The sequence below is a fragment of the Capsicum annuum genome, chromosome 7 (assembly GCF_002878395.1).
Source record: "Capsicum annuum cultivar UCD-10X-F1 chromosome 7, UCD10Xv1.1, whole genome shotgun sequence".
Taxonomy (NCBI): domain Eukaryota; kingdom Viridiplantae; phylum Streptophyta; class Magnoliopsida; order Solanales; family Solanaceae; genus Capsicum; species Capsicum annuum.
In genome coordinates, this window is record NC_061117.1 from 141,005,084 (window position 1) to 141,030,419 (window position 25,336).

Genomic DNA, 25,336 nt, shown 5'->3' on the forward strand with positions numbered 1-25,336 from the left:
TGATTCTAAAATATTTTGAACCCATCTACTACCTTCTGCTAATTGACAAGAGGATACCTAGTCGGGTAAGCTGATGGACTTCTTGAGCTAACTTTTTCTTGCTGTCCTCAACATGAGTAACACTACCCATAGACAGTCTACTGAGAGCGTCGACCACTATGTTAGCTTTGTCTGGATGATAAAGGACACTTATGTCATAATCTTTCAAGAGCTCTAACCATCTTTTCTGATGGATGTTAAGATCTTTCTGAGAGAATACATAGTGAATGCTCTTGTGATCTATGAATACATCTATATGAACAACGTATAAGTAATGCCTCTAAATCTTTAAGGCAAAAACTAGGCTGCTAACTCAAGATCATGAGTTAGATAATTCTTCTCATGGGGTTTAAGTTGTCTGGAGGCGTAGTCTATGACCTTACAATGCTACATGAGGAGGACACAACCCAAATCTACTCTGGATGGATAGCAGTACACTACGAATCCATCTGAACCATCTAGAAGAGTCAAAATTGGAGCTGAGGTGAGTCGAGTCTTCAATTCCTAAGAACTCTTTTCACATGAATTTGACCACGGAAATTGAACCTTCTTTTGAGTTAATCTGGACATAGGGGATGCAATAGATGAAAATCCTTCAACAAACTGATGGTAATGGCCAGCCAAACCTAAGAAACTCCTGATATCTGATGGAGAGATAGGTCTGGGCTAGTTTTTCACTGCTTTGATCTTTTGAGCATCAAATCTAGTGCCATCATCAAAGATGTTATGACCAAGGAATGCTACTGACCTTAGCCAAAATTTGTACTTGCTGAATTTGGTGAACAGCTAATGATTTTTGAGAGTCTGCAATACTATTCTAAGATGGTATGCATGATCACATTCACTGTGGAAATAGACAAGAATATAATCCATAAAGACTATGGCGAACATGTCCAAGTACTGCTTGAACACATGGGTCATCAAGTCCATGAAAGCTGCTGGGCCATTAGAAGAACAAAGGATAAAACTAAGAATATGAAGTGACCATACCGAGTTTGGAAAGCTATTTTTAGAATATCACTTTCTCTGACTCTAAGCTGATGATAGCCTGATCTAAGTTCTATCTTTGAAAAATAGCTAGCACCCTGAAGTTGATCAAATAAGTCATTAATTTTGGGATGAACTTTATGGGTAAAAGGAACCCATGAATCAACACTTGACATACCTGGGTGGATGATTTCTTAAAGATTGGTGAAGGAAAGCTTAAATTCTTAACTTGGGATTAGACACCTAGGGTTTCTTTTTCTTAGGGATTAATCTTTCAAACAAACCCTAATTTGTTATTGTGGATGAATAATGAAGTTATGAGCTCTGGTCTGGTATAATTAGGGGTTAAAATAGGTGAAAAATACCTAAATACCCTTTTAAAAATGGCTTAAAATTGTTGATCGAAAGTGGCGACGGTTTGGGTGATGGTCCATCACTGGATCGATAGTCCGCCGATCCATCCCATTGTACTTTACCAGAACCTGAACTTCCTGCCTCGTCTATGACGGTTTCGACAATGGACCGTCGCTAGCTTGATGTTCCATCGGTCATAGCCTTCACACTTGACTAGAAGATAGGTTTACTACCTTAGTTGCGATGGCTTGTGCGATGGTCTGTTGCTAGTTCGATGGTGCGTCGGCCTGACCGTCACTTCTGGGCAGTTTCAATAGTTCTCTGTAAAACATCCATAACTTTTTACTCCGATATAGGATTTGGACAAAATTGGTATCGTTGGAAAGCTAATTTAATTTCCCAGATGATAAAAAGTTTAATTTTTCAATTATATCTAATTTAAACATTAATCATTTTAGAAGTCATCACTAATTCTTTAGGAGATTAGATATGACTTAAAGAAAGTTTGGGGTATTACATATTTTCTCCAAGTTCCAAGAGCCATAAAACCCTAGAGAACATACAAAATTAGGAGACTGAACCTTTGGTGATCATGGGGTGTTGGTGATCTTGGGAAAGTCAATCCCTCGTTGTATTCTTTGTAAGTTTCCATCTAATTCTTGACCAAATTCTCCATATTAGTTAGAAATCTCGTTTTCCTTAATGGGTTGAATTGAGTGTCGATTGAGCTCAGAATTTACTCACTCTTAAGGGTAAATAATTATTGAGCATATAGAAATATGTTGACAATTTTAAAATTATCATTCCACAAGTAGATCCCATATGTAAGTTTAAGTCGATTTCAGACCCAAAGCATTTGAATGTAATATGGATACCACTATACTCGTACTAATGCATAGATCACTATTTGATGGCGTGGTGTCATGTGGAGGCTTCTTGGAAGAAAAAATCTCCAATTTAGCAAACTTTATTAGGCATTCTTTGGCATCCAGGAAGGAAAAGATTACTCTCCTCTTAGATTGGGCTTTATTATGGTATTGGTATGATAATTGCTAGTCTTAGGTTTGGAATTGTGGCTTGATCATATAGTTAGAAAAAATTGGATTAGTTAGCTGATTAGGGAGACATATTTTAGTAGAATTGATTGAACCACCTGTTCCTCGGGTGGAATTGCCACCTTAATACTTAATGAGACTTATGTAGCCCCTTGTAGTGGGATTTTAGAACTTTAGTCTAACTTATTGTAGGAATTGCCTTAGAATGCACTTTTAGGGTTAGAAGTGGACCTATTCAGTCTACTTTAGGTCAACATGATAATTAGCTCTTTTATTACTTAAGAGGACTTCTCTCGTCATTCGATCTTCATTCTTGAGTCTAAGGAGAACTAGACATATTCTAATTTTTTCTAGGCTTTTGCCTTGGATTTTGTTAAGACCAATTCAATTCTGAAAATTATGATATTAAGATCAATTTGAGTATGAAAATTATGAAATTAAGATCTGTTCGGGTCTAGCATCAATGATGATATTATTTTTAGTTTGAGTCTGGTATTCATGATACTATTTCAAGTTCAAGATCAGTATTGAGGTACACTTATGATTATTTTGGAATTGATTTGAGTTTGGTATTTAGGGTATGAGAGGATGCACAATTATGGTTTTAAGGTTTGGATATGGTATGAGTGTTACCATTAATATTTCTTTCTTGATTGCATCTACCAAGATTATGGGGGATCAGTTGGGTTATTTATTCTTGCATATGTCTTTTGGGAATATACGGACCTATTTAGGCTATAGAGAGTCATGTTATTCTCGATATTATTAACTGAGTTGTTTACTTTTAGTATTTGGAGCACTATTTCAGGTTGCCCTTTTCCTTGACTTTAATTTATTATGTCGCATCTTATTATTCTTATATTATGATTTAGCTCGGTTATCTGATGATGCCTACTGAGTACCCATTTCTTTGGTACTCATACTATACTTTTTAATCTTTTTCTGATACATATACAAGTACTAGCTATCAGTCATTGACTTCTGTATAAGTTCTAGTCGGAGTTTGAAGATAGGATGAGCTTTTCGAATCTATAGCTAACTTTCTCTCCTTCTTTTATTTTGGATGGTCTTTCTATTCCACATTATTGTAAGCTGATACTTATAATACTCTTGTTCTTTTTCTAGAGTCTTTTGTACCAACCTTACTAGGTTGTGGGATATTTCTATTATTTTTCTTACTAATCTTCAGTTGTGTTATAATCTTTTTAATTAATGGCTTGTAATCTAATTACTTGCATAATTTTTGTATTTACCTTACTTTCCACTAATTATCCCATTACTTGTCATTCTAGGAGACCGTTTGGCTTACCTGTAAGTGTTATCATGGCTATGTAAATTGGGTTTTGACAAATTGGTATTAGGGCTTAGGTTCACTGGTATTGTTGGTATAAGAGCAAGTATCTATTAGAGTCTCGTATATCAAAATAATGATGTTTGTTTCTTATCTTTAGGAGGCTATAGGACATTCTTAGGAGATACTCCTTCACTCATTCATACGACAAGTTCGTGTTGGTTTCTAAGATTCACTTGGTTTCACTCTTTCATAGATGTCTAAGATGTGATCTACTACTACTGGAGGTGAGGACCTTGAGTTCGCATTAAGGATCCTACCAAAGGTCGTGGCCAACCTAGAGGTTAGGGGAAGGTGAGAGCTGTAGCCTTAGCTAGAGGTCCAAATATGGATCCTTCATGAGCCTTATTCTTTCTCCTGCACTAAAGATTCGACCACCTCAACCAGTGGTGGGCCAAGGGGCAGCCTAGGCTCCATCAAGGTTTATTCCTACGTCAGTGCTCAAAGATGCTTAAGTTCAATTATTGGGTTTTATTAGTGGTGCACCATCTGATTGTGCTTAGTTGGTGGATGAAAGTGGTATGGAGGTAGTTGCACAACTAATAGTTGCGTCCCCCAGCATTGAGATCCCTCCATTACCGATAGTCACCCAACCTGCTATATCTATCGAGGAGCAAAAGTTGTTAGGTAGATTTTTTAGATGACTCCAACTAGGTTTTTTGGGACATCAATCAAGGATGCATTTTAGTTCTTGACTGCCTGAGAGGATTGTCTTTATACCTTGGGGATTAATGTGCTATGGTTTGATAGCACTTTCGACGCTTAAAACTATGAAAATATACAAGTTACTTAAGTTTTTTTATTAGATATGATGTGTTTTATGTTGTGTTTTGGAGGAAACTAGGTTTTGGAGCTAAAGAGGAGAAAAAATGTGAAGATTAAAGATTTTGGGACACCACGTGGGTACCTACACCCTGTAGATACTACCTATGTGGAGTACGTGTAAGACTATGTCCTAGAAAGTTGAATTTCAAAGATTCAGAAGCTAAAGAATTTTTACCTGTCACCTACATTGAAGCACCTAAGGGACATAGGTAGTACCTACGCCCTATAGGTTTTAGAAACACTGATGTTTAGAGAGTTCAGAGAAGTTTTGGATTCTAGACATCTACAGTGGGACCACTTATGCCCTGTAGGTGGCCACCAGCTTTGATTTTCCTTTTTTGTTTAGGATTGGTTTACTAGGGCTTCCTTGTACTTTATAAATATCCTTTTGACATTTTTTAGTTAGTTTACACACTCTTACTACTTACAAACATATATTCAATTACGAGATTCAATTTTGATCTTGGGATTGCTTTGTTCTTGATTTTGGTTGATTATTCAATTTGAGACTTTGGTTTTTATTCATTAATTATTGTGAGATTAATTTATTGCTTTTAAATGTGAATTCTATTAATTATTTCACAATAATAAGCGACTAAATCCCTTAGCAAGTCATTTGGGAACCCTAACGGATTAACAAAGCAAAGGAAGAGTTCAATCCTTCTAGATTATTGTTACTATATGTATTGAGGTTTTTTTGCACTTATTGATTTGTTAACAGTTACGAATGTTAGGATCCCACCTACGACCCTAAGTGGAAGGTATCTATTGAGAAAAATAGATCATAACACTGATTTGAAGTTAATTGCTAAAATAAGCTAATCATCACTATCTACTTAAGATAATTATCTTTATCTAATCAACTTAGATCAAGAGGAGATAATTGAAACTAGGGTCCAAGGAAAAGGTTTGTAAGGTGACACTCTGAGACCGAGAGGAGATGAGTGAGATTCACCAAATTGTGTTGAGAGGTTGTTTGTGACACATAACTTACAAGATTCTACCTGCACAACAGTTTGATAGTTGGATTGAATCACGATAAACCTACAGAGTTAGGATCTAGGGGGAATGCAAGCCTAGTTTTTGTTCTAATTGATGACAACCAAAGCATTCCACATCTTGTTACACTTTACATATTACGACTACAATCCCCCTATTTACTTTTTTTGTACTGCTTGCTGATTTTATCAAACTTGAGATAGAGTTAGAGGTAGTAGAGCCTAAGTACTCCCAGTCTATCAATACTTACCTCCATATGATGATCTAAATAAGGACATAGGATAAATTGAGCCTACCGAGACAGAAGCTATTATTCCTTCTGTTTTGCAATGAGTGTGAAGTTCAACATTACTAGTGATGTCATCTAGCTCTTGAATCTGAAAGGTGTGTTTGCAGGCTTGCCGATAGATGATGCAAACATTCACCTTTCAAACATTATTGGGATTTTCACTTCATACACTATACCTGGGGTAAATCAAGAAGCACTGAGACTTAGATTATTTCTATTTTATTTGACTGGTAAAGTTACTTTATGGTTAGGGAAACTTCCTCGAGCATCAATCACTACTTGGAATAAGATACGATGGAAGTTTTTGGATAATTTCTTTCCACCATCCAGAATGCTTTAGTTAAAGAACAAGATATATAATTTTAGGCAGTTACACTATAAGTCTATGTATGAGGCATGGTTCTGATTCAAAATAAAGTTGATGATGGTGCCTAACCATGGGATTTTGGGCCAAAGCTTGCTTGAGATTTTCTATTGAGACCTCAACACTAGTTTAAGATCAATGGCAGACACTATTACTAGAGGAGTATTCATGCGCATACACTGGGAGAAAAACTCTAATATATTAGAGTAGTTCTCTCTGAACAATTGAGGATAGCATTCTCAAGAGGTAGAGAGAGACACTGGCACAACATAGAGTTATTGATGATTTAGTGGCGCAAGAAGTTGTTCAGCTAAGGACAGAGGTTGGGCTATTGACAAAGCATTTATAATAATGAATTCAGAGAAGGTGAATAAAGTTGGCTCATAAGATTAGGCCTCTAGATCTTATTACTCTAATTTAGAAGAAGAGGCAAAGTACCTAGATCAAGAGTTGGTGGGTTTATGAGCCAAAGGGCAAGGAAACAAGGTTAAAACTATTATGGGGATAGTAAAGATATAGAAGCAGAGAGCGGGATGGTGAATAAAGATGCAAGAATGATTACAAGGAGAAGGGTAGTGTGTATGTTCCACTAGGTCGTTGTGACACTGGTTCAGGGATGGAGGCCATATTATCCAAGATGGTCAAGGGTCAATAAAATTTCCTTAAGGAGATTAAGGTAGATATCTCAAGATTGACCTAGAAGGTAGAGTTGTATGCTACTCTGATAAAGTAGTTAGAGCATCAGTTTGGAAAAATTTCTGCAACTTTAAATCAGAAGCAGCCAAGCACCCTTCCGAGCAACACAGTTTAGAATCCTAAAATGACAGCCATTGTCTATCCATTACTACTTTGAGAGATAAGACAATTGTTGATCCCTCTATGCCTACTAGTGATGAGCCAAAGAATCATAGTGTTGTGGTTCATGAGACACCTGAAGCAGAGTCAGAAAAGGCTATAGGTGTTGATGATAATGTTAGAAGGACAAAGGTAAGGGAACGGTTGATGAGACTGTACTGAAGCAAATTCCATGACCTCCTCCACCTTTTCCATAGAGAAGAAGGGAGAAGGGAAGTTCAAAAATTTCTTTGACATGTTGAAATAGACAAGCTTGAAAATCCCTCTTCTTAAGGCTCTTGAGCAGATGTATGGTTATGCCAAGTTTATGAAAGAGTTGGTAACAAAGAAGAAATCTATTAGTTTGAGGATATTGGTGGATTACACAACTATAATATGGTTACTTCTAGATCTCTGGCACAAAAAAGGGTGATCCCCGAGCATTTGTAATTCAATGCACCATTAGGACATCCAGGTTTGCTAGAGCATTATGTAACTTGAGAGACAGTATTAATTTGATGCCACTAGCTATGATCAAACAGTTGGGCTTGAGCCCTCCTGAACCTACTACTATGTAGTTGTTGATGGCAGACCATACAGTAAAGAAACCAATGGGATTATCACTTGATATTTTGGTGAAAGTGGAAAACTTTATTTTTTCAGTTGACTTTGTTATCTTAGATTGTGAAGTTGACTTTGAGATGCCTATAATCTTGGGAAGACCATTCATGGCCACGAGTAGAGCGATGGTAGATATGGAGAAAGGAGAGCTCAACTTCAAAGTAAATAATGAGGAGGTCACATTTAACATCTACAGAACTATGAAGCAGCCAACCGACATGAAGGTAGTGTCAGTTATACTTTGTGTTGATGACCCAAAAGGCCACTCCTTTGGTTACCTTGATGAATTCTATGTAGTCAAGGTACCCGTGATGTACCTTAATGTTAAATAAAGTGGAGTATAGGAAAATACCCATAGGATATTGGTAAAGTCAGAGTAACCAACATAGTCACGTCGTGCTGCGATGTTAAATCAAGTGCTAGCAGGGAGACAATACACTATTTTAGTGTTAATGTTGTTTTTCTTTTTATATGTCTATAGTATGAGGAACGAACTCGACATGGTAAATCATTTCTAAAATCAAAAAATTTAAATTAAAGGGACTCATTGACCCCTTCATAGTGGTTATAAGTCCCACTCAGGCCAGGTAAGTTATGGAATAACTGTCAAAAAGTAGTTTTGAGGACTTTTGGGGATCTTTGAATTCTTACATACGAACCCACTTATGGTGTTGTAAATATTAATAATGACCTCGTAAGTGGTTCCATAGATAATAGAGCATAAAATTAGGAGAGCCAAAATGAGCCCAACATTTTGAGCCACCTATGGCCTGCCACTTACGAGCCATAGGTTGCCCCGTAGATGCCCAAAATTTTGGACAAGTTTTTTCGAAAAATAGGCCTACCCAAGCTGACCCACCTTTAAACTAGTGCTTTTTAAGCCCCTAACCCGACCCAAAAGCTCTATTAAACACAAAATCTCTAACTCTCTCTTAAAGCCAAACCCTCGATCTTCCCCTACACTATATATAAGGCTATAACTCTCTTGTTCTCTATACTAACCCATCTAATTGCAACTATTTTACATTCAAGTTAGGTTTATCTTCATCTTTTAAAATTTCACTAGTAGTTCTAAAATCAAAGGTAAAATTCTTGACTTCGAAGAGTATTATCTTTTCCTAAACTAAAAATACATAAGTTGGTATGGTTAAATTCTTGAAAAAGACAAAGAAACCAACAAACTTATGTCTAGGAGCCTAAAATTAACGTACAAAGTTGAAAGTGGTGCATTGTTCTTAAATAATTTCTTCGTGATCATGCCCCAAATGGAAGTAGAAATTGAAAAGGTTGAGGAAACCCAAAAGACTTATATACCATGTATGTGTTTGAACTTTGATTCTAGTTATGTGTGCAAATATTGGACTCGTTTGCACTGAGTAAAGGTTATAGGGACGTAAAATATAGGGAAAGTTTTGAAGTCATATAATTTTGAGTTTTTCTTTATTTGCAATATCTTACTCTCTTTTGGGAACTAATACTTGGTTTTCAGGTATGATGGCACAAAAAAGCTTCCAAAAAGAAGGCAAGACCATCGAGGCGATGGGATGAATCCCCAAGCACACTGGCTCATTAGAGAAGTACCAGATTTCCCCAACCAGAGTAGTTCACCCACCGACTAGGGAACAGAGACAAGTTGTGATAAAGATTATTGTTAGATACTTTGGGCATCCACCTTCGAGCACAGACTCAGTGGGGAAGATCTCGCACTTCTACTAAGGCTAAGGCCCAGCCATAGGCCAGTCGACTAGTTCCCAAGAAAAGAATAAAGTCGGTCATATTTTCACCACCAAATTCTCCCTCGTTTGAGTAAGGAGATGATGAGGGGAAGGTAGAGTAAGAGCCACTAGAAAGGAACCCCAATCTGAGGAGGGGTCAATAGATGAGTCTGCAGCAGCAGCTCTTGAGCTATCATCTACAGTATCGTAGTCTAAGAAGGGTAAAGCATAAATATATAATCAGGTGCCAGCACCAGGCATAGAGCTACCAGCTCAGACTGACCAGATTTTTGAACTTACTCATATCTCGATTGAACCTATTGTTTAAGTAAACCTAAGATGGTATGTAGAGAGGTTAAAGATGATTTATAAAAGAGAAATCTTTTGACTAGGGAAATCTAGCACAAGAGGGTTATTTGGGAAGAGTGATGAGTTGAGTGTTTTGGTTTAACTAGAGCACTACTTTTATGGGTTGCATTTGATCATTATCATCTTTGGTGGATAATAGGGTGCATATTGCTAGGAATTAGTGCGATAGTTTTATGCCTCCTACTATGATGTGATATCTTCGAGTATACCTAGATGTGATAGGTGAGCAGAGTCCCCAAATTAGAGTAGAAATTAGTGAGAGGTGTCATGGTTGATATTTCAGCGGCAGCCATCCACCAAGCTCTCCTTGGTCCTGATAATACAACTCTAGTATCTACTATAGAGTGAAATTTTAGATTTACATTTGTGGGAGGTAGACTTGCTCTACGGTATGATGAGCATATAATACAAAGGTTAGAGTTGGTGAGATGAATCACCTATTATATTTTAGACTTTGGTGAGAAGGCCCCCTAGATTGAGGGTAAGAGCCACATTAAGAAGGCAGAACTGAATTTTGCTGCTAAGTTTTGATGGATGGTGGTTTGTTATTGATTAGTTCGACTATTGTGAACAACTTGCTTATAGTGGATGGTGTTTCATTGATCGCGATTCTAATGGATGGATATAATATAGACTTTGCAGCCATTATAAAGTATGAGATACATGAGAGAGCTTTTGGTGAGTTGACTATACTACTCTTTTTGTGACTTATCCAAGATTTGTGCAATGAGGCTAGCGTACTTGAGGTTCCAGGTGTTTACCAAAGAGTCAATGCTATAGGTTTGGCTCAGACGAGTTTGATCAATGATCCAGCAAACTCGGTCCTTACTCAGAGGACTCATAGAACTTCGACCATGATTCTAATCCAGTCTAAGAGAACTTTAGATCCTACAAATCCTAGTTATAGTAGGGCATTGATATGGATATGAGTGTATATTTTGAGATGAGTGAGAAAAGAGATGCACCCAAGATAAGCACTCAAGAGGATGGGCCTCATCGATATCAACTTTAGTCCCAGCCTTTATTTTTAAGCCAGTTGGGGTATCTTCTAGTCACCCTCACCCTACTACCACTTCTATAGTTCCAGGATTTATTACGGAATCTCAAGAGTTTTTATACCACCCAATAGAGAGGCAGGATGAGACCACAACCTGACTAAAAAAAGCAGAGTCTGAGATTTCCATATTATATAAGTAGATCTAGCCTTGGGTCTTAATGACTTTGGAGAGTGAAGAGACTAGGATTTTGGCTACTGTGAGGGCTGAGATACTAGAGACAAGGGAAAATTTGCATGTTTTTATTGACGCTTTGAGAAGAGATTACAAGCATGATTTACTAATATTGAGGCACCTGATCTAGCTAGGATTACGAAGAAAGTGGCTACATTATGCACTGAGGTACATTCTCTAACTAAGAGTCATATTCCATCAATTTTTCTTGAGATCTCCTTATTTGCCCAGCCAATGCCACCACACCGACTGATGTATTTGGATTTGTATACTGAGAAGGAGCCAGTCCTTGAATTTGGGACCAAGAGAGTAAGGGACGATGTTCTACAAGATCTTGTCTTTCCATATGATCAGGACCTAAAATAGGACACCCATGATTCAAAGAAATCTTTAGTTTTTCATTGACAAAGCTATACTGAGATAAATGTTGATGCATCCTCTTGTACCGCACCTCTACCACCACTTCCTCCTTCAGTTAAGACATCCTCTGAGGGAGACGAGCATGATACGGGTTTCTAGTGCATTCCAAGTATTTCCTCATTCCCTTTCTTTACATTATTTACACATACCGGGATAGTGTGTCATCTTTTAGTTGAAGGTATGATTACCATGGTCGCTGGGAATTTTGGTTATCGTGCTTATTTTCCTATCAATGGCGGTATGGTTGTAGAATCGACATGTCTAGTGTAATTTTGTGTTATATTGTGTTTTTTTTTGTATAATTAGGATATTTTTGAGTATCTAGGGCAGTTAATCTACTTTGTTATTGACTTTTGTGAAAAATGATACCCTTTCAAGAATTTGTGTTTTGCACTGTGTGATGTGTATATATGTGTGACCATTGTGCATCTCATTATGGCATTAGAATTAGGGATACAATAAACATAGCTAATGATTGTATGAACTGAATAGGTAGTATTTTGTGATGCAACCATGTGATATGTGTGTGTGAGATACTACTTTGTTCCCTTTCTGTTTTGAATCTAGAACTTGCCCGATTAGTCTTGCCTAGGTTGTAGGATAGTTGGTCAGGAAAAGATCATAGGTCATTATTGAAATAAGTTTACTTTTATCGTATACAACCTTCCAAATATGAATAAGTATCCCTTGATCCTTATTATGAGCCTGTATAGCCTATTTTTCTTATTTCGCCTTTTACCTTCTCAATTTTGATTCAATGAACCTATTTTGACCTTGGTCCTCTTTGGATATTATGCATCTCAACTCAGGCAAATTACCTAAGTTGAGGGTGGCTATCATAGGGGTGCATAATGTGAAGAGGTTATGTAGAAGGGTAAATAAGAAAAAAGAAAGTAGGGATGGGTGTGGTAAAAAAAAAAAGAGAAAGAAGAAGAAAATTTGAAAAAGAAAAGAAAAAGAAGAATAAAATACACCACACCCTTCCTGAATATGCAATAATATAATAAAAAGAGAGAGACAAGGGTGGAATTTAAAAAATTGGTTAAGTTGTGGACCCCTAATGTAAGTGTCATTCTAAGGAGGCTTAGTCACTAAATGTCCATATGCACCATACCCACCCCCAAGCCTATATTACAAGTCGAGTAAAATCCTATTGTGATGTTAACCCAATTGTCTGAAAGCTAAGGTAAAGAAAATAAGTGCAAACCTATGGTATTTGATGCACATTGATTGGAACTTCCTTATGAGTGTGAGTGTCTCTTGATCATCCCTGCATTGATATGCATGATTTTATATGAGTGATTGGGACTTCTTTGATGTGAGGGCACATGGGTTGTATTGTTAGCTACTTACTTGTTTGGGTAGTGTAACTTGTACATATGCATGGTTGTTTGTTGCTAAAATAAATGCCATATATTGATTTATTTGTGTCATATTATTGTGCTTCATTGATACACACAGTTAGTTTCAGGTGTCAAAATAGGATGGGGTAATTGTTTTACACTTAAAGTTAATGACTGACTGTTGTAGATAGCTTAGGTTTCTCCTAGTTAAGTGTCATTGATTTGTTTGTAATATTGTGTTACCTGAGGACATGTAAACATTCTAAGTTGAGGGTGTTGATGTGCTATGGTTTCATAGAACTTCCAATGATTAAAACTATGAAAATTTGCTAGTCACTAAGGTCTTATTTTTAGATATGATGTGTTTTGTGGTGTTTGGTAGGAAGCTAGGTTTTGGGAGAACTACATGAGTACCCACACTTCGTAGGTACTACCTATGAGGAGTAGGTGTAAAAATATGTGCTAGAAAGTCAAAGTTCAAAGATTCAGAAGCTGAAGATTTTCACCTGTCATCAATGTTGGAGCACCTACCGGCCATAGGTAGTAACTATGCCCTATAGGTGTAAAAAACACTAAAGTTCAAAGAGTTCAGAGAAGTTTTAGGTTTTGGAAACAAACAGTGGGACCACCTATCCCCCGTAAGTAGCCACCGACTTTGATTTTCCTATTTTATTTAGGATTGGTTTCCTAGGATTTCCTTTTACTCCATAAGTACCCTTTTGATGTTTTTTAGTTAGTTTACACATTCGTACTACTTACAAAAATTTATTCAATTCTGAGATTCGATTTTGATCTTGGGATTGCTTTGTTATTGATTTTGGTTGATTAGTCAATTTGAAACTTTGGTTTTTATTCATTAATTATTGTGAGATTGATTTAATGCTTTAAATATAAATTCCATTGAATATTATACAATGATAAGCAGCTAATTCCCTTAGCTAGGGTTGTGGGAACCGTGGAGGATTAAAAAAGTAAGGGAAGTATTTAATCCTTCTAGATTATTATTGCTGGATGTATTATGGTTTTCGTTATGCTTAGATTTCATAACGGTTGCAAGCGTTAGGATCTTGCCTGTATCTATTACGAACCTAAGAGAGAGGTAAAGATTGGGTAAAAAAGATCATAACAGTGATTTGAATTAATTGTTAAAATAAGCTAATCATCATTATCTACTTAAGATAATTATCTTCATCTAATCAACTTGAGATCGAGAGGAGATATTCAAAATTGGGGTCCAAGTCAAGGGTTAGAAAGGCAGGGTGGAGATATAATAATAAAAAAATTTATTGCAGAAGCTGAATCTATAAAGGTGCTAGAAAGTTGTCATGCAACGCCTTATGGAGGTCATCATGGTGGACAATGGACAACTAAACAAGTTCTGGAGTCTGGTTTTTTTTAGACCACACTGTTTAAAGATGTTATGGATTATGTTAGAGATTGTTACCAATGACAGAGAACAAGCATGATATCAAGGCAGCATGGGATGCACTTGAACAATATTTTGGAAGTAGAGATATTTGATGTATGGGGTATAGACTTTATGGGGACATTTCCCCATTTGAGGGTAACTTGTATATTCTAATGTCTATGGATTACGTGTAAAAGTAGGTAGAAGCTGAAGATCTTCCCATGAATGACGCAAGAATAGTGATGAAATTCGTTAAGAAGTATATCTTTTCTCGCTTTGGCACACCTTGAGCGATTATTTGTGATGGGGGAACAAACTTTGTAAATAATTGGTTCAAGAATTTGTTGGCTAAAATGGGGTTAGACACAAGGTAGCCACAGCATATCACCCACAGACTAGTGGTCAAGTGGAGGTGTCTAATCGAGAGATTAAGTAGATATTGCAGAAGACGGTCAATGAACAACGAAAGGATTGGTCGACCAAGTTGGATGATGCATTATAGGTGTATAGGAAAACCTATAAAATGCCTATTGGGACCTTTCCTTATCGCTTGGTATATGGAAAAACTAATCACCTATCAGTTGAGGTTGAGCACCGGGCATATTGGGCTATGAGAAAGTTGAATCTTGATCTGGATATTTCAAGAAATTAGAGAATAATACAGTTGGTTGAGCTTGATGAGTTTTGCTTACATGCATATGAGAATGTAAAGTTATACAAGGAGAAAATGAAAAGATGGAATGATAAGAAGATTATGAATCGAATCTTTGGGCCTGGTCAACAGGTGTTGTTGTTTCATTCTAGATTGAAATTATTGCCAGGAAAGATGATGTCCAAGTAGTTTGGACCATTTGAAGTGGTGAGAATGACCTCTGATGGGGATGTTGAACTATGGAATAAGGACAAAAGTAACATTCATGGTAAATAGACAGAAATTCAAACATTATTAGGAGGATCATGGGGATCAGCACAAGACATCTATCACTTTTAAAGACAAATAAAGCTGAGTTGGGTCATTCCAAGACATTAAATAAGGCGTTGTGTAGGAGGAAACCCACGAATATAATGTAATAGTTTGATTTATTTCTTGTTGTTTGAAAAAGAAAGTAAAAAAATAGAAAATAAAAAAAATAAAAAAAGATGTGTCGAGCCACGACCAAAAATAAGGCGCTGGATTGGAGGCAACCTACTTTTACTTGTGTATTTTTGTTGTTTTTATTGAAAATGTAGGAATGAGAATCTTCATGGTAAGGGTAAGCTATTAGGTATGTAAAAAATGCATGCAAGTGAGGAACAAAGAAGGTAAGCAAATGGGGGTAAAAATTCACCCGAGGTATATTTTCCAGTAAGCCTCTGCAATAGCTCTGCATTGCAAATCATATCATGGAGGACAAATATCATCTCATGGAGAGGATAAATAAAAGGTGGCACATTCCAGTGAGTCTCCGCGATAAGCTCGCATCACGAAGACTATCGCAAAGGTATACCTTTGTGTCGTAGATAAGATACTTTATAGGGAAAATTCATTAAAATATCGAGTTTTAACCTAACCCGATTCTATTAACCCCGACCCTTTTATAAAATCCCTTTAATTACCCAAATTTCTTCCCCTTTAATAACTCTAGTGTCCCCTTCCCAAATACTCTCTAGTTTCTCCCATTTCAAAGTTTAGCATGCAAAGGGTAGCTCTTTATGTACAGGAGGCTATAAGATGTTTTTAGGAATAGTCTCCCTTCTTTTAGTATTCATGTCGTGCGAGTGAGCATGAGCTTAAGTTAATCCTCAGTCTAATTCATCTCTTTCTTTCATTTACAGAGTATGCCTCCTCGTAAAGACAATACCTATGGGGATGATAACCAGCCACCTCAGCCTGTAGATCCTCCAAGTGAGAATGTGTCACATGCAGAGTTCTGGGCAACTTTTCAGGCGCTAGCCCAAGCTGTGTTGTTTAATGTTCAGGGGAATCATTAGGCTGTAGCCCCACCTCAGCAAGATGGGGATTCAGCCATAGTTAGGATCAAAAATTTTATAAGAATGACCCCGCCAGAATTCTTTGGGTCAGTTGCAGGTGAGCACCCACAACTTTATCTTGAGGAAGTAAAGAAGATTACGTAGATTATGTATGTTTTTGAGGGGGAGAGTGTAGAATTAGATTCCTATAGGCTAAAGGACATTGATCATGATTGGGTAGTGATGTGGAAGAAGAGTAGAGGGAAGGATGCAGCCCCCATGACTTGGTATGTATTTCAGGATGCCTTCTTAGATAAGTTTTTCCTGCTAGAGATGAGAAAAGCTAAGGTAGAAGAATTTATGAACCTAAGACAAGGCTCCATGATAGTAAAGGAGTATTTTCTTAAGTTCAACCAGTTAGCTTAGTATGCTCCTGACTTGATAGCTGACCCTAGAGCGAGTATGGGTAAGTTTGTGACTGGTGTATCCGGGTTGGTGTTAAAGAAGTGTAGAACTGTTATGATCAATAGAGACATGAATCTTGCTAGGTTAATGATACATTCTCAGTATGCAGATAAATCTAAGGAGAGAGAGAGATCTAATAAGAGATCCAGAATACTTAGTTACAGCTTTTCTCAGACAGGGTCACAAGGTGGTAACTGTTTTCAGCATAGCCAGAAGTTTTTAGTCCCAACTCCATCCTTAGCTAGTTTACTCGTACCAAAGTTCAGGGATGTCAGTCATGATGTGGTGACAGACTCCAAACCCTATGGTAGTTCCAGCACTGTTCATACCTATCTGCTTTGTGGAGAGTGTGGCAAGAATTACCTAGGCGTGTGTAGAGTAAATAGTCAGGTATATTTTGGATGTGGTAAGACAGGCCACAGAATGTAGGAGTGTAGAGTGCTAGCTCAGAAGGGTAGAGAATTGCATCAGCAGGGTGCCACTTCTTGTACCAATAGTGGTCAGCGTTAGAACAGACTTTATGCACTTCAGGCTCGCCATGATCAAGAAAGTTTCCCTAACATAGATTCTGGTACGTTATGAGTCTTTTATCTTCATGATATGCATTTTCAGGTCCTTTTCTCCCATTTGAGCTTAAGGTTTCAACATGAGTTAGTCAGTGGAACCAGCAGTAAGTTTAAAAGTCAGATAGTCAGATTCGTATAGATTGTTTTCTTATGTTTTCACCTAATCATGCTATCAGAAATCTCAGGCATGTAACTATTCCAAGATAGAATATTCTAGTAGATATGAGTATAACTCAGTTCATGTGTCATGCATTAGATTCAAATCCCAGACGTTTAGTTATGAACCAGTTCATAGGTGCCTTGTTCATCGGCCTCAATTTTTTCAAGTACTTTGGTGAAGTAAGTGTTATGAGAGGGACATAGTGTACCAAGGGGGCAATACCCTATAACTCCCCGATGTTTTCAATTCCTAAAACCCATTCAATTTTATGCTCAAATTCTCATTACAAGTTTTGCATCAGTTATCGTTGTATAGTCAGTCAAGCTTTCAAGAGTCAGTTGATATGCATGTTCAATAGAAAAGTTCAGTTCATCAGTGTATTCAGTCATGCGTTCATGAGAGCAACTCGGTCAGGTATCCATGCATTAGATATGCATGTTCATTATGAGAATTCAACTTATCAATAGTTTCAGCCGTGTATCCCATGCATCAAATATGCATGTTCAGAATAAGAACTTAGAATATTAGTAGTTCCAGTTGAATAGTCATGTTTTAGATGTTCTCGTCCCTTAATTAAGATCATCCGATCTGTACTCTTAGCCTAACAAATGATATTTGAGGACGAATGTTCCCAAGAGGGAGATATTGTAATACCCCGAGATTCTCAATCGATAGTAGAACCATGCTTCAAGCTCATGAGAAATAAATTCTAGTGATTTGTTAGTTTTATGATCAATTTTGGTGTATAATAAGGCCTAAAATACGTCCTACCTGTTAGACGAATCCAAACATCCCTTACCGATTAAATTTTTGGGAAGGATATTGGTATAGTCAACTTCGAATGAGCCTATATCACGTATATTATGAATTTTTGAGTTCATGACCCACCAATATATATATATATATAATTTAATTATCTTTGCAACGATACCAATTTCGTCCAAATCCAATATCGGAGCAAAAAGTTATACCCATTTTACTCCAGCATGTTAACCTGGCAGTTGAGTGACGACATATGTGACGGGCTGTCACAGATCTGACGGTTTATCAGCCCGTGTCATCAGACTTAGACATAAACCTATCAATTACAGCTCCCAGGTGATGACCTGGGCTGACGGACTATCATAGATCTGATGTCTTAACAGCCTTGGTCGTCAGCTGAGAATTTCAGCAACTAGGAAGCGATTTCGTAGGGGTATTTTGGACTTTTCCTTCACCTTCCATGATTTAAATCATCAAAATCATGTACATAACTATCATAAATCAGTTTTAAAAACCCTTAATCCTCTCCACTCTCTAGAACAAGAAAATTAGGGTTTTCTCTCAAGATTATCTCCCAAGAACAAGATTCAAGCTCTCCTTCAAGAAAACCAAGAAATTATCATTCTAAATTCAAGAACCTTCAAGAAAAGTCATTCTCTTTTAAGATTCAAGTTTTTGAGGTATGTTAGATGTTGATTCTTGGGTTTCTTTCACCCAAGAAGTTCAAGATCCTTTTCTAAATTAAAAAATTATATATTTATGACATTGTCAAGATTTTTATGAATAGAAATTGAAATTCATGTTGTTGATAAGTTTTAATTCATGATTTGATTTCAAAGATCCAAGCTTTGATCATACTATGTGATGTTCATGATAAAATCCCTTCAAGTTGCATGATATTGATGTATTCATGATAACTAAGTATAGAATCTGTGATATAGCCAAAGCATGCTCCCCATATATTTGATAGAATGCTTAAGTAAAGAGAATAGTGCCTTTTTAGTATGTTAAGCATGAAATCCCCAATTATGTGATAACTAGTGCATGCCAAGCGTATGTTTGAATGCCTTAGTGAATGTGTTATGATAAGTTTCATGCATTCTTATCCATGTGTATTCCTTATTGAACAACTATGAATTATTAGTATGCATACCCTATACATTTACATGTTTATGACACTCAAGTGATTGAAGAGATATCATATTGATTGTGTTATGAGTGAAAGTCCATTGTCATGATATTCAAGTGTGGTCCTATATGATTTATTTATGCTATCGAGTCCTAGGGGTATTTATACCCAAAAACTTAGCTACTTGTCTAGAGCCGAGTCGGTTTCAAGATAATCTCAATAGTGCTATGATCAATAGAATTCAGTCCGCTACAGAACTTAAGAAAATTCAGTAATCTCAGTACTAGTTCAATCCAGTATAACTCATTTCGTATATAGTTCGGACCTCAGTAGTATTCAGAATTTAGTTCAGATTTTAGTAAATCTCAGTAAGTTATAGAACTCAATAGTATTAAGATGGAAAGTAGAATTCTAAAGTTTTCCGTCAGACAATGGAATCAAGTGAACTCAGTTAGATCAGTCAAGTAAGATGATCAGTAACAAATTTAGCTCATTCTAATACAGTTTAAGAATCAGTTCAGTGTCTTTTAGTAAGGAGTAGGAACTAGCACCGAGTAAGTGCAGGGACGACGGCTTCCCCGTTAGAGAGGTAGAGTTGTTAGCATCAATCCCTGAACTCTAGAACTGCATAGCCAGTACAGGACCAGGAGTCACCTGTTAGATTAAGGCTTGACTACCTTGTAGGAGTCACCCAATGCCTTAGGGTTGACTTCCTGTTCAGGGTTACCCGTAAGAGAAGCTTGACCATAGTAGTGTCTTTACTTGTGGCACGGTATTGACACCCTTCCAGCTGGGGTTACAGGTTGGACCCCATCAGTTCAGATTGGGGCATGTCAGTTAAGTGAGAACTCCCACAGTTTCAGATTCATATTCAGTCTCAATCAAGAACTTAGATAGTTCTCCAGATCTAGGACAGTCAGATACGATCAACAGCTCAGTGAGGAACTTAGATAGTTCCTTAGATTCAGATATCACCCGTTGAATAGGCTTGATGTCAAACTCATTCAGTTAATATCTTTATTTGCAGATTCAGAGATCACCCGCTAGATAGGCCTAATATTAGATATAATCCATCATCATCACTATCAGTAGATTCAGAGGTTACCCGCTAGATAGTCCTGACCTCAGATATAGCCAATCATTATTATTATGATTAGATTCAGTTATTCAGTATCCCAGAGTTAGTGAACTCGGATGTCAATAGTAGCAAACTCAGTTGTCAGAAGTTCAAAAACTCAGAACTTAGTATTCAGTGTTACTACGATTTCAGTTATAGTGTATGCATTCATGCATGTATCCTCATTCAGTACTCTCATGTTATCCAGTTAAGTTATGTTCATGCATAAGCCCTTGCATTCATCCTTACCTCATCTAGCATACCAGTACATTCAAAGTACTGACGCATACTTTTCTCTTGCGCTATGGTGTCTTATACCATAGGTTCAGATGTATAGGAACCAGAGCATCCTTAGTAGTCCAAACTCAATCAGCAGTAGTAGACGTAGCAGTGAGTCCTCATTATTTGAGTATACTTCTTATTTCAGTATTACATTAGATTTAGTTTATTTTAGTAGATAGAGTTAGTTGGGGACCTGTCCCTTTAACTCCTTATTCAGACAGTTTAGAGGGTTTCAGGCTACAGTGTTTTCAGATAGATGTATCAGTATTTAGTTTTCATTATTGAGTATTTTAGATGTTTTGAACCTTATGGCAAGTTCTGCCAGTTTTCCACATTATTCAGTATCTTTATGCAGTTATTACAGTGCTCAGTTACAGGTACTAACATAGGGTTAGCTTGTGGTCCTTCGAGATCATGAGCACCATATGGCATCCCGGTTCCAGAAAATTGGGGCGTTACAAAGATAAAAGAGGCTAAAAGCATGCCTCAAATCTTGATAACAAATTAATGGCCAATTTTTCATAAGCTAGCCTAAATAATCATGAATGTAACAATTCTATACCGGCCATCACCAGTATCCAATCAACAAAGTCGATAGCAACATACTGCATCTTCCTCCATCCCATACAGTAAGAGATGTATAAAACATGTATATGAATCCATAAACTATAATTGTATCCCTTACAATGATAAATACTTCTCAGATATCCAATCATTATCATAACATGGCCGATGGCCCGATAAGATATCCAAAATGATCACAACATCACAATAACGGCCTTAGGCCCATGTACATCTCTGGGACTTATATCGACAATCATATTTTAAGAAATAGCATATCTATAATCGTCTCACATATATGAGGAATTTGGCATATAGGAGGCATAATATCATTAAATATGTAATCATCTCTCACATTAGAGGCATCTCACATCTAGGAGGTATAATATCAATAAGCATATAATCATCTCTCACGTAAGAGGCATCTCACATCTAGGATTCATGATATCAATAAGCATATATATAAGCATGTAATCATCAATCATATAAGATATCTTATATCAATAGGTCATATGTCATGACTATGATGAATATCACCACTCTAGGACAATTGTCATATCTAAGAGGAATATTATTTCTATATGTCCAACAATCAAGTCTAAAAGGAAGTAGCATCTCTATATGCCAATCATCAAGTCTAAGAGGAAAGTAGAATCTCTATAGGCCAAAAATCAAGTCTAAGAAGAAATAGCATCTCTATAGGCTTTCCTCAAACCTAAAAGAAAGTAGCATCTCTATAGGACAACAATCATCAAGTCTAAGAGGAAGTAGCATCTCCATAGGCCAAACATCAAGTCAAAGAGGAAAGTAGCATCTCTATAAACCAAACATCAAGTCTAAGAGGAAGTAGCATCTTTAAATGCTCAATATCACTTTCACAAGGAGTATCATAGCCATAGCTCAAAGCCACAAATCGGGGAACATCAATACAAGTTACCAAGTCACAAAGTAACCTTATACTAGGGTTACTAGCCTTATCTATGTCTAACATCTGCAACTAAACCCACAAGGAAAACACGAATCTTTGCCTAAGTGGCCGAACGATGCAACTTTTAAACCTCAATTTTCATAATTAGGCACACCATGCCCTAACCTAGGCTAAGGTATCTAGTTCAACTTCTAGATGTCAAGTAAGCCACATTCTAGCTTAAGATAGGAGCTTTAACTAGAAACAAGGGTACTCAAGTTAACTTTACCCAAGTTACAATTTCAAGACTACCACACAAGTCCAATAAGGTTAAATCAACAATTCATACTTCAAATGCTAAAACCATATCCCAAACATAGAATTTCATCATAACAACACTGCAATCTAAACTAGAGAGAGGAGGTAATAGGATTCAAAAGGCTTATAACATATCATCTTGTGGGTCCAAAACCCTCATCTAATCCCTAAAGCATTAACAATTAAGGCTAAGTTACTCTATGCATAATCAAGCCTAACATCCAAATCACACACATTACATATCACACATCATCTATGAAGAGGAGTAGATAGAGGCCTACCTCAAAGACAAATCGCAAAACCTCACAGCATGCACCATATGCTCGTCTTCACTTCACAATCCCCAAAATGCCCTCACACTAACAAAACCATGATCTAATCATCAATACGAGCCTAAGATACCCATATTGCACTATTATTCTTCGGGTCAAAAAACGATATCAAAACTCACATAAGGAAAATGAGTTTTCGAGACCAACCCACTCTTTAAATACCATTAGGAAGTTATATCCCTCAAGAAATTGGTACAAATCACCCATATTTGGGGAAAAATCAAGCCTCAAGCCATTTGGGATATTTGGCCAATAAATAAAGAATTCAACACTAAAATTAAAGGATTCATACCTTAGATTCGACGTTGATCACGATTACGCTAGTAATCCAAGCTCCCAATCAACTCCATAGACTCCCTCTAAGTTTTACACTTTTTATTAGGGTCTTGGCACTCGAGACAATGGAGTAAATGGCCAATAAGGCCAATTCACGACCAAAATGACTATTTAAAGGACCCTTCTCAGGCCCTCAAGAAGGGCGATAGCGAACCCACGCCAGCCGCAATCGCGGTCATCATGATAGCATTGAAGCCACCGCGATCGCGGTACCCTTTTGCACTAAATGACAGCTGAAACTTGGAATTTGATTCCATGTTTTAGCCAATGCCTCAGGATGCATCCAAAATCCAATACGAGCAAACAAGATATGAAACCATACTAAATTCAATGTTATGGATGCATTGGCAATGTTGGATTATCAATTCGAGGTTTTTAAAACCAAATGAGGGTCCCACACCTAAACTTTTAAATTTTTAACTTTCAATCAATAGGTCCAAATGAGCTCGGGAGCATTAGAACCTGAACCAAAAGTCTACCTAGCCTAAAATTGATATTTTAGACCTGCGGTATAGTCAGAATTCGTATTCAAGATTGTTTGGCTGATGTTTTTTCCTAGTGGCCATTTGGAGCCAATGAAAACTTCTACATAGGGAATTGGTTCTATAAACCAAACAAACTACTCGGTGACTGAAGCGTCATTCCCAGTAAGTCATAAATGGCTTGGGGCAGCAATGGTAAAGCGCAAATACCATAAATGCATAAATATGGAAAATGACCTGAAGGGTCATTACAATATCCATTACTAAAAGGACTTTCATCCCTAAAACTCAACGGATAGAAAGAATCTCAAAAGCTTAAAGGGATAAGGTACTGGCCCGCATGATCCAAGCATGACTTCCCAGATAACCTCGTAGAGAGAAAGCTCTTCGAAGGGATTTTTCCATGCGTATCTCTTTTTTTCAACTAGCACTCTCATTCTACTTCCAAATAGCGAAAACATAACTGCTAACTGGCCTCCAACTAAACCAAGGAGGTTGATGCACACATATCTGAACCATATCACACCGATACCATCTTTATATCTGCATAAGTCAATAAAGTCTCATCAGAGCCAAAACCAACCCAACACCTTAGTCATGCCACCAAATCTTATTCCAAATATATATTCTATTACCATTTAGCACATGTTTTCCATTCCAATCCAAGAGGAAAATAACTAGAGTCTCACCCATACAGTCTTATTACGAAGAAATCAAAGAACTAAAGTTGACCCGCTAAAAATCCATACAACAAATAAGAGAATAAGCTCATAAGGCACCATCTAAGCACACTAATAGAGATAATCAAGGAATGCAATCCATTCCAATACTGCAACTAGTACGGATAAAAATCAAAGAAAAATCTCAAAGTCTAAGGTATAACTACTCATCACTGAACATTCCACTCTAGGATGTCTTATCCACCAAGAATAAAGTCATACTAAATCCAACTCGAGTATATTACTCCCATTGAGTAAATCATCTAAAATCCCCAAAGAAAAATGAAAACTCTAAGACAAAACTGAAGTAGCCAATACGGGGCTCTTGGGCTATCATCTGAACACTTATCAACTAGAATCCAATCGAAATTGAGAAGACCGAATAGGAAATCATGGAGTCGTCTCAACCAACCTATAAATAAAATCTGAACAAAGGCAAGTCTAAATCAAAAGTTGCACGCAAGGTCAATAACACAAAGATGAAATCTCAATACCTAGGCTGAATCGCTCATTTTCAATTATCTAAACCAAAAATAAAAATAGGTAGGCATTAATGCTCCAAATGTATCATACTTCCAAAATTGACATTCCAAGGAGTCAAATTTAAAACTGAGCCAATAAGGCTATATCAATGTCAACTATCTCAAATCGACTCCAATATCCAAATCTAACATACTCGAGATAAATCATGCTAAACCACAGTCAAGGCATATCTAAAGAGCAAAATCACCATAGGGATAACCACTGACTGATAACACAATCAACCAATTCTATCTATCCAAGAATGACATCATCATAGAAAAAATATACCAATCTCAAAACCAGGGTCAAATTCAAGACCACCCCTAGAAAATCAAAAACTCAAGATAAAGAATTTCTAATTTGCCAACTTATGAAGTGATATTAGGAAAAGCCATCTGGCTCTTAAATCTCTAACTCCACGTATGGCAAAACCATATCGTAAGAAAGGAGCATCCAATCTTCACATTAATAACAAGGGCAAACTATCACAATGGAATGAACCCAACAAACCTAAGGGGTGAATCCA